This window comes from Dermacentor albipictus, chromosome 7, assembly GCF_038994185.2.
Source record: "Dermacentor albipictus isolate Rhodes 1998 colony chromosome 7, USDA_Dalb.pri_finalv2, whole genome shotgun sequence".
NCBI classification, from domain to species: Eukaryota; Metazoa; Arthropoda; class Arachnida; order Ixodida; family Ixodidae; genus Dermacentor; species Dermacentor albipictus.
The window spans coordinates 17,586,445-17,597,134 of NC_091827.1; positions in this window are offsets into that span (position 1 = coordinate 17,586,445).

Here is a 10,690-nt window from a genome sequence, read left to right on the forward strand (position 1 = left end):
TCCCGGTAAACATTAAGATTGCTTAAGCTCCAGTTGCCGGGAAGCCTAAGGAGTGGTCGGAAATATTTTAATGCTGTCGCGTTCCACTCCTAAAGGCGAAGCTTAGGCGTCCTCCAAGTTTTCTGATGACTTTATCTTCAGAAAATTTTGAATCAGTCATGCTTTTTTTTTTCGGTACACACGAACACGATATCCTTGCAGGCGACATAAAGAACAGAAAAAACAAGGATAAGCGTTAGCCGCGAAGATAATCCAGTTCTTTTATTAATAGCGTGAGGGACGCAGAACTGACGCACGCGTCGCTACTTGTGAATGTGCAAAACGCCTCAAAGATTTCCCGCGCGCGCTGTTCACTATATCTTCCAATTATTTGGCGCTTCTTAAAGATCGGGGTGCAACTACACGTGTTTCAGTGGGCAGCCACATGACTGTAAGGACTTCCTTTTAGTGCTTTCTCTTTCTGTTCTTTATGTCACCTTCAGTGATGTCTTTATATGCTGCATGCTTCTGCAAACAAAGCATTTGGTTGCTAGTCAGCGCTCTGCCCTGTGCTCTTTATTCGCTCGTCCTGTGTCGCTCTGTATCCGTTTCTTTATATTTCAAAGCTGAACCAACCAGCCTCACTGCTAGGGAAGACAATAAGTTTCTACAGACATGCATTATCAACGCAATAGATGGGAATTATAACTTTGTAGCGGGAAGCTTTTCATGGAAATGATCAACTTGAAAAGTCACGAAGCCGTTCGAAGCCAGAAGGACGAAGTCAAGGCGAATCTATGTATGTACGTACTATAACCAGCATTTCCATAGTGGCTGTACCACAATGCTTGCAGACATCGTAGACACAAGCGCCAGAGGAAGTTTTGATGGGAAAATTGCATGATGGCGGCCGCGATATCAACGGCACAGCGCTATAACCACCAAGCCACCGTGAGGCTACTAAAAATTTAATATCCACTATCTACGTATTTGCCATTTCTATAGTTACTTTCCTTCTAAATTCTGATTTATTGCGTTATGTTTCGCTGCCAATTATTATATACAGTTAACACAGTTCAAACGTTCCCCGTCACCAATCATTATCCTACATTCGGTCAACAATTTATAGTTCTGGAGACGCCGGTAACATACATGATGTGCCTATCTTCTAGTTCTGAAGCACCGAAATTTAAAGCGAAACGCGCCGAACTCGAGGCACTCGCAAGCGCTGGACTTCTTCTGCCTGACTTCGTCCATCTTGTCTCACATTTCTGCGCTATATAGGAACTAGAAACTGTGTCGTACCAAGAAGAGGCCGAAACTGAACCCCTGCAAAGATATTGGGCTTGTTGCCAACATTTCCCATTCGTAATAAATCAATAATAAGCTAAATGAATGAGTGAATGAATGAATGAATGAATGAATGAATGAATGAATGAATGACCCTATCGGGACGAGATGGGTGATGCCGTGGAGAACAATACGAACGCAGCTCTCTGGAGGAAACCGCATCGACTGCGGGATGAGTGTTTATTTTATACTTATCTCATGAGGCTCGTTCCGCTAGATCGATCACAATTCTTTCATCTTGCGGCGAGCCGCCGTCTGCTCCGAGAGGCGACTACAAAACCACCGCTGAGCCGTGTAGCGATGTTTGATTTTCCCAGGCGTGCCAGCGGTGCACGATGTGGGACGCTGCACCGCGTGACGTTGTTACAATGCACGATCGTGAGAGGTGCACGCTAGAGAACTTTGGGCCAACCGATTCGCCAACCGATTCGGTTGGCGTTTATTTGGCCTAAACGTTTTTTTTTTCGCGACTTCCTTCGAACGCCATGGTTGAACGCGTGGTTTGGGAAATGCTTCGTTGTCATTCGAGGGGATGAGTATATAGAAAGTCACGGAGCAATACAGCTTGTGGAACTTTGCATTAAGACTGTCCTTACGACGAAAACTCCGGCATACCAAAATGCGGTGATGTTTTGCTATTAACGAAGTATTAACGTGGCATGGCTCTCGCCAAATATATATATATTTTTTGACAGCTATTGAAAGCCGGCAGGAGCTATTCTGTCAAGTTTATATACATTGTCGCTATTTGGACAACGCGCTGACTTGCTGCCTACATTTTTCCGTCGACTTTTCGCGAATGCTCTGCGAGTCAGTCTCGCTTCAGAAATTTATGCGGGCTGTGGTAGACCGAACAAAACAGACAGGTTAACAAATTTTTTGAAAAGACAATCTCAATAGACCTTATGTTTCTGAGCCAGCAACTGCATAACTCCTGCTGTTAGACAGGCGCTACAGTGTCACTGTCAAATTTGATTGATTGATTGATTGATTGATCAGTCGATCGCGCTTACTTGTCGAAATCAGCATCTGGGCTCTGATGGACGCCACATAGTGAAGCGCTCCATACCAATCTTCACAACCTCGAGATCTGTAACGTGCACGTAAACTTAAAGGTATACTTGAGAAGATTAAGTTAAGTTGCATTAGCAAATGACGCTTCCGCATTAGAAATGTGGCCACTTTTATGAAGAGGCTTGATGAGCTTTCGTTAACGGCAACTCGGACACGATAGATGGGCAGTAGCGACACCTCTCTGAAGCTTCCGCACCCCCTCGCCGTGGTGGCATGAACTTTCATTTATGAAATCAGTAATGAAGGTCTGAATTACATTATAATTCAACCAAGGACTGAGAATATCAATCTCGGAAACCTGTACTGCAGCCAGGGCGGCTCGAATACTAGAAAAAACCGTCTAAAATCCGGGACAGTCGCGCTGATGCCATGGAGTATAGCGCGGAGCTTACGACATGAAATTCAAAGAAAAAAAAAAGTGGACCTGATATTTCTCTACTAGTAATGAAACATTTGGCGTTGAATGAATGAAAATGCAATTTTTCAAACATAATCGGCCAGTTTACGCTATCTTAAATAAGATAAGGCCTGTTGAACACTAAATATAAAGTTCGCAAGGGTGCTAGTTTGGCACAAGGGAGGCAGTCTTGACTAATTTAGTGACACGTGTTAGTGTATTTTTCTTTATGTGTGTTTTTACGTGCACGTGTCTACTTTGCTCAGAGTAAAGACTACAGGCTCCGCCATAAGTCAACAAGAGAAGTGAGAAAACGGAAGCACACGCCTTTCTCGGAAAAGTCAAGCTATACACATGCGCAAAAGTGCAAGATGAGAGGAAGAGAAAGCATGAGTCACTGCTTCCCTCACGCGCCAGTTCTCGGAAAGAAAACGCATGGGAGCTTCATCGCTAACTATTGTGACAGCTGGGCGTCAGCTGTCCTCGAGAACAGATGCAACGAATCGAGAGGGGGAACTCAGAGAGAAGTCGACAGCAGGAGCTTCGATGAGAAACATCAGAGAGAGAAAAGGACTGAGTAAGAACAAGCTGCGAGTCAATTGAATGGTGTGGTACTTAATAGCAGTTGTACAGGCACCACGCCACAGCCTGCATAGAGGGTGACGGGGAGTATATATGTGTGAAAAATTCCGTGTGCAAGAGTACTTGGAGCTTCTTCGTGCCTCAACAGATGTTAACTGCCAATTATTTACGAGATTTACTCGTGGATAGCGACTTGATAAATTTCTTGGGAACAGTATATTACGTGCATTTTTAAATTTCTCTGTTTCCATGACCTGGTAATGCTTGCATAGTTTTCGTACGATTACAAGTTTCTTTTTCTCCCGGTCTTCTGCGTGATCTATGGACTGGCTCTTTTAGGACTTTGTTATTTTGTTATAGACTTTCACCAGCGTTTTGTAATTTGGTTGATCTATTACTTCGTTTTGATGTTTCTTAGCTGTGTATTAGGGATAACCGACCCTTTCTGAAGCCAAACATATGTTTCACGTATAGACAAGGACAACAGGAAATTGTTCTTAGCTACAGGCGGAAGAAGCCTGATCATTTTTCGCATAAAATTCAATATTTCTAATCATTATTATTTAAATATAGGTAGTACAGACCAATAAGTCGATGGCAAGCAAGGAATTATGTTTCCGTTGCGAACGTTTGTCTACACCTCCTCGAGGGTAATGCCATATGTTAAAGGGAACACCAACAACTACGACAACAACAATAATGACAACGGCGACGACAACAACAACGATTCCCAAATAGATGTCGGCGATCGCTCTGCTTGGGTGTCTCTGTTTAAAATGTGGGAGTAATCACTCGAAAGCGGTAAGCGTAGCATGAGCAAGTGTCGTGTCGTTAAGGCTTGAGAGAGATCAACGAGTATACTATACGTACGCAAAGCAGATCAAGGTAATGACTCCACTGCGCAATGTAGATCTAGTAATCTCATGAGTAGACCTATACTGCGTCAATCGATTGGTGAGGTTTGGTAGGAAACGCCGAGGTCTGCGACCCTTGCCCATTGCTTACTGTGCTTGCCATACAACGTGCCAGCACAGTCTCAAGAACACTGCTCGCACGCCCTAAGCTTGTGCGACTTAGACAAACGTGTTATGATTCGTTTCCGCTACGTGTTTCGAGCACACGTATCATTACGCATACAAATCCTCATTTCTGAAATAACTATTCTCGAAATTTTTGTTAATGCATTCTGTAGTCTTGGTTCCCGATTTGGTAACGCACTAAAATTTTGTACTTTTTCTGTTTCTTCGCATGGATTTGATTTGGTGCGAGGCAAGTATATCGGAGAGGAATTCATTGCCTTTTTCGCTGATTCACTAAACATTTTTTTCTTGCTCCTGTTCTTTCGATGAAATTCAAAATATAAGTTAGGTAAGCTGGTTTAAATGGTAGAAAATAGAACGAAAGATGACAGGCGTGTTGTAAACCGACAGACAAGACAGGCCACCTGATGCGGCGGCATCCAGACCTGCCCCTTGCGTGTTTCTTCTGGGTATGATACGCGCATCTTACTTACTGCGATAGCAGTTCAATTCTGGGTTTTCTACGTTCATCCGCCTGTTCTTACCGTTACGTTGATGTTGTCAGACTACCTGCTCATCCTGAAATAGCCTACGACTGGGATTTTTTTTTATTTATACATACTGCAGCCAATTTATGGGGCTATTGCAGGAGTGGGTTAGACAAAAATAAGTCACACAAAAAAACAAGTAAACAATAGCATATTAAAAATTCACAAGAATAAGGCAGATGAAACAAATGAAACTCAAAATAACAGCAACACTAAGAGTCAGCACAAAAACGAGAATGAGTCAATACACTGTAACAAAAAAAAAGCATAAAATCAGGTGTGGTTAACTTTTAACAGGAAATCGTTTAATGGCAGTGACCTAAATGTTCCGGGAATTAAGTTCCAGAATTCAATAGTACGTGGGAAAGTAGATTTGAAGAAGTAGAAGAAGTAGATTTGAAGTAGATCGTGCTACTAAGGAGCCTTTTTTTGTTTCTTTTTAAAGCGAAGCTTTCTTTTCCTTTTCTCCCGATTCTCCGGGCGCTGTGATGGTCTTGCCGCGCGCGCCGCTGAGTTTCTCGCAACACCCCGAGATGGCGCTCGCCTCCCCGCATCCCGGCCGCCAGCGCCGCGGGCCGGGATGCATAGGCAGTACTGCTGTGCTGTACGTGCTGTGCTTGCTTTCCTGCTCGACAAAATTGCAGGCGCTGTGCTGTGCAGGTCGCGTGCTGGGCTGTGACAGTGTAAACATTACAATCGTCCATAGCCTGAAGAGAGCGCTTGGAACAGGTTTCTCAACAGTGTGCTGGTCACGTATGCAGAAGGAACACGTGAACACGCTCCAGCAAAACGGCTCCAAAGCGTGCACTCGGCCTCGAGGACAGCCAGGCCCGAAAGATGCTTCGCGCGGAACAGGAGCGTCTTCGCTACCCAGCAAAACGGGGTGCAGACCGCGTGTACGTAGAATTTTATAATAATTGATTGAATTACGTAGAGCCCCATAATTCAATTAATGTTTAACGCTTCTACCACGATGCGATGGGCCACGTGAGGCAATGATAATGTTCATCTCTTAGAGATTATGAACAATGACGCACAACAAAACGGGAGGAAACACATCTCCCGGAGTGTTCTGTGGACTATGCAGAGAAACAGCAATGGTGTACGCAAGGTGACGTTTAACACCAACTCGCCATTGTCGTATCGGACTAAACGCTGAAGAAATTGCACATTCGCCGCCAGCATCACAGCTAATTATCGTCAATCAACGCAATCAGCATAAAGAGCTTCGTTTACGTCGATTCCCAGAGTGCGTGGGATCCGCAAAATTTTGCTTACATAGAGAGAGAGAGAGAGAGAGAGAGAGAGAGAGAGAGAGAGAGAGAGAGAGAGAAGGGAAGACGGAAAGGCAGGGAGGTTAACCAGACTGAGTCCAGTTTGCTACCCTACGCGTGGGGAGGGGAATGGGGAGTGAAAGAGGAAGAGAGAGAACTTAAGTGTAGGATGTCTTTAGTCGGGCACTCAAGTCCGTTGCCTTCAGGTAGCGAAAAAGCGCTCTAACTGCTTTCTGGGCCAATGAACTGTGAGGCCAGGCTCAGATCTTCGCTTCCGTGAATGGCCTGTCATCCAGTCTATTTAAGGCACACTGGAGAGTCTCACGTTGATTATCGAAGCGAGAACAGTCGCACAGAAGGTGACTGATGGTCTCTTCACACTTGCACTTAGCGCACATTGGTGAATCCGCCATTCCAATGCGGTAGCTGTAGGAGTTGGTGAATGCTACTCCTACCCACAGCCGACACAGCAGTGTTGCGTCACGTCGTGGAAGGTGCGCTGGTAATGTAAGTTTTAGTGATGGGTCGAGGCTATGTAAACGACACTTAGAGTTCTGTGGTGTATGCCAGCAACCTAACGTGATTGCACGAGCAAGACTGCGAAGCTCTCTTGCAGCGTCGACTATGGATAAAGGTATAAGGAGTGTCAGTGAGCCAGCCTGGGCACGTCGGGCAGCGTCATCGGCGAGGTGATTACCAACGATGCCACAGTGTCCCGGCAGCCACTGAAATATGATATCATGTCCTCGTTCAGATGCGTAATGGCAGGTTTCATTGATTTGTGACACCAGCTGTTCATAATTGCCACGTCGTAAACTTCGCAAGCTCTGGAGGGCTGCTTTCGAGTCACAAAATATTGCCCATTTGTTGGGCGGTTCTTTTTCAATGTATTCGACAGCAGCGCGAAGAGCGGCCAGTTCAGAACCTGTAGATGTCGTTACGTGTGAAGTTTTGAACTTGATGACGACCGATTGAGATGGTAGAACAACGGCGCCCGTAGAATTTTCCGAGACGGAACCATCCGTGTACACATGAATTCGGTTAGCATATGAAAAATGCAGAAGTTCCAATGTGATCTGCTTGAGAGCCGCGGTGGTCAGGCTAGCTTTCTTCACTATTCCTGGAACAGCAAGGTACACAGGAGGCTTCTTCAAGCACCACATAGGGGATGGGGTTCTTGTTGCGGGTGAGTGCCTCAAAGACAAAGAGTGCCGGTTAGCCGCAATCGACCTGGAGAACGCTGCCTTGGGTCTTTTCTCAGGCAAGTGAGCGAGATGGTGGTCAGGGACTCTGGATATATGGCGAACATGCGCCCGGAGTGTGTCCTTATTATATATATAGGTCCTTATTAGGTTGTCTCTCGCGATGGCAATTGTTGCCACGGTTGAAGCATTTCGAGGTAGCCCCAGACATGTTCGAAGGGCTTGGCCTTGAATACTCTGTAGGACATGGATGCTAGTTTTGTTAGCATTGGACAGCACTGGTGTGCTGTATCGCAAGTATCCTAGGAAGAGCGTCCTGTATAGTTGAAGCATAGATGCCACAGATGTGCCCCACGTTTTACCGGCAAGAAACCTTAGTATATGGGAGATAGAAGTAAGCCTCTTCTTCAAGTATGAGATGTGGGGGCTCCATGAAAGGTCTCTGTCTATAATAACGCCTAGGAATCGGTGAGTTTTTGCGTAGGAAATTGGTTGGTGGTCAATAGAAATGGGGTACCAGGTCATGGGCTTGTGGGTAAAGGCGACTAAGGCGCACTTTTCGGTCGAAATGCTTAGGCCTTGCGCACGCAGGTACGATGATGTTAGAGTCACTGCTTTTTGGAGCCGTGCACCCACCTGGAGACGTGTAACTGCCGAGGCCCATATGCATACGTCGTCAGCATATATTGAAAGGTTTACTGTATGCGGTAGAACGTCGGCAAGGCCAAGGATTGCAAGGTTGAACAAAGTGGGGCTAAGAACCCCACCCTGAGGGACGCCACGATAAGTGTAATGGTCAGTAGTTCGGCCATCTGCACTGTGCACAAAGAAGGATCTTTTGAATAGATAGCTCCGAATCCACCGAAACATGCGTCCACCAATTCCATTATTTTCCAGGGCATCAAGGATGGCTTCATGCGTTACATTGTCGTAGGCGCTTTTCACGTCGAGGAATAGTACAACCGGTATACGCTTGTGGTGTTTTTCTTGTTGTACAGACGTGACTAGGTCGATGACGTTGTCAATAGAGAAACGGCCTCTTCTAAAACCAGCCATGGCATCGGGGTATACGTTGTGGCGCTCAAGATACCATTCTAGGCGGGTGAGAATAATTCTTTCCATGACCTTCCCAACACAGCTGGACAGCGCAATGCTATCTCTTATACCTACGGTGTGACATTGTATGCGGGGACTGCACAAGCAGCCAGCTAACGCAACGCGCATCTATGAACCTAGAAAACACTATATATGTTGGAATTATAAAGCACCTTTGGACACCAACAACTACACGCCTTTCTGCACCTAAATGAGTAGCAACGATCGGTCCCTCAGGGGCAACTGAACAATAGGTAATAGCAGTCTGGCTGAAACGCTGTGAGCTCATAGCTGTCCTTCAAGTGAACAATCATTTGGTTCGAGCAGAATCTTTGAGAAATAATAATTCAGCCGTGCTAGCACAAAAACAGTTTTCTTTAAATTATAGAACGAAACGTTACTTGCTAAACATTGTTTGGATAAAAAAGTATTTGTGTGCCTTCTGTGAATTGTCGTCCATGCAGTGTAACCGTACCTATAGAATTGCTTTAATAACGTTACTACGTTCTGTATACTGAGGACTCTGGAGAGACTTTATGTTGAATCAGCATAGCATTCGACATTTTATTTGACCCCTTGAGAACTGTGTGCCATTAAATATCTGCTTTTCCTAATCGAACTACAACAAAATTTCGTTATAACGAAGCTCAAGTGGAAGCCAGAATTACTTTGTTGTGTATGCATTACTTGGTTATATCCATTATTACATGCACATCACTGTGAATCGTGTATGGGGATTTCAAGAACTTAATTTACTTCGTTATGTTCATTATTATTTCGTTATGTCCTGTTTCGTTACAACGAGGTTTGCGTGTATATAGTTTGTGAGTTTATGGAAGACGCGCATGTTGGGCTGCATGCGATGCTGCGCGCTATCAGGAAAATTTAAAAAACTAGCTGGATAATTTGTACGGGATTTTGCATGTGTAGGATGCAGACACTGAGAGTGGTGGGACCTTCTGCACCTATTTCCATGCGCCACATCATGCTACATGGGCCATGTGCTACATGATGTGCATTTTATCATGAATAATAATATCATGCTGTCCACCGAAATTGTGGCGGCACCAAGTACTATAAATGTCGTACCTTTCAACAATGTGAGTGGTGTTTACGAGGTTGCACCATTCTTGTCAATTAGAACACTATTGGACGCATGCGTGTGTCTTATTTACTTCGACTGACCCAAATGGAACACAAATTCTCATTCACTGCTGGGCTCACCCAGACTCTAACCTAGTGCGGGTCACCTATGAACTCACTCAGATTCAAAATCATGTCGTGTTTAGTTGCAGAGTCACTCGTGCAGGCTTCTATTATGACGAATAACGCGGAGCACGTTGAACAAACGCTTTAAAATCGGATTCATTTCCTGATAGGCAGCACAGCCTCGTTCGCTCGTTCTTATATTTTATTTCCTGTAGCGTTCGCAAGCTACAATGTATGACTCGCGCATGGGTTTTATCTGTGTAGGATTCTATAGTGTGTACGTCTCACTCTATCGTGGATACAAAGGGTCCGCACGCGTTCCTTGGATGCATGACGAAGCAGCAGAGAAGGCACATGACGGGCCGTCAAATTCACGCTCGCCGCCAGTCGTATTACTGGCGCTGTCTCCCCCACCCTCACACCCCGTTTTCGTATCTAGCTGCGTTTTCCTATATGTATGTGTCTCTCGCAGTCCATTTCAATTTGTGCATACGTACTTGCGCCCGCGAGCGTGATCTGCAGGCCCTGTGCGCACACAACTAAATACACCGCGAGAGCGCAAATAACGCTGCACGCGTTACACGCGCACGCCCTGCTCGACGCCGATACAGAGGGCGTCACCGTCGGTTGTCAACGATTCACACAGCGCCCTCTGTGGGGCGGGCCCGCTCCTATTCAATCGAGCGTCGTCAGCACTCCCACATGTCAGGCGCAAAAGACCCCAGCGGGCGCGCTCTGCAGGAACCATCCCACCTCGGCAACCCAGCGCAACCCCCCCCCCCCCCCCCCCACCCGCTTCCCTATACTGGCCCCTCCACTTCCATTGTGACTGACGCATTCACCGTTCTCCCGAGCGGGTCCGAGGCTTTAATGTAGGGGAGAAATGAGAGGACGAGAGGGAGTAACTTCCCCTTTTTACTAACCTTCCCCCCCTACCTTCCCCGCGTGACCCGCCGCGTTG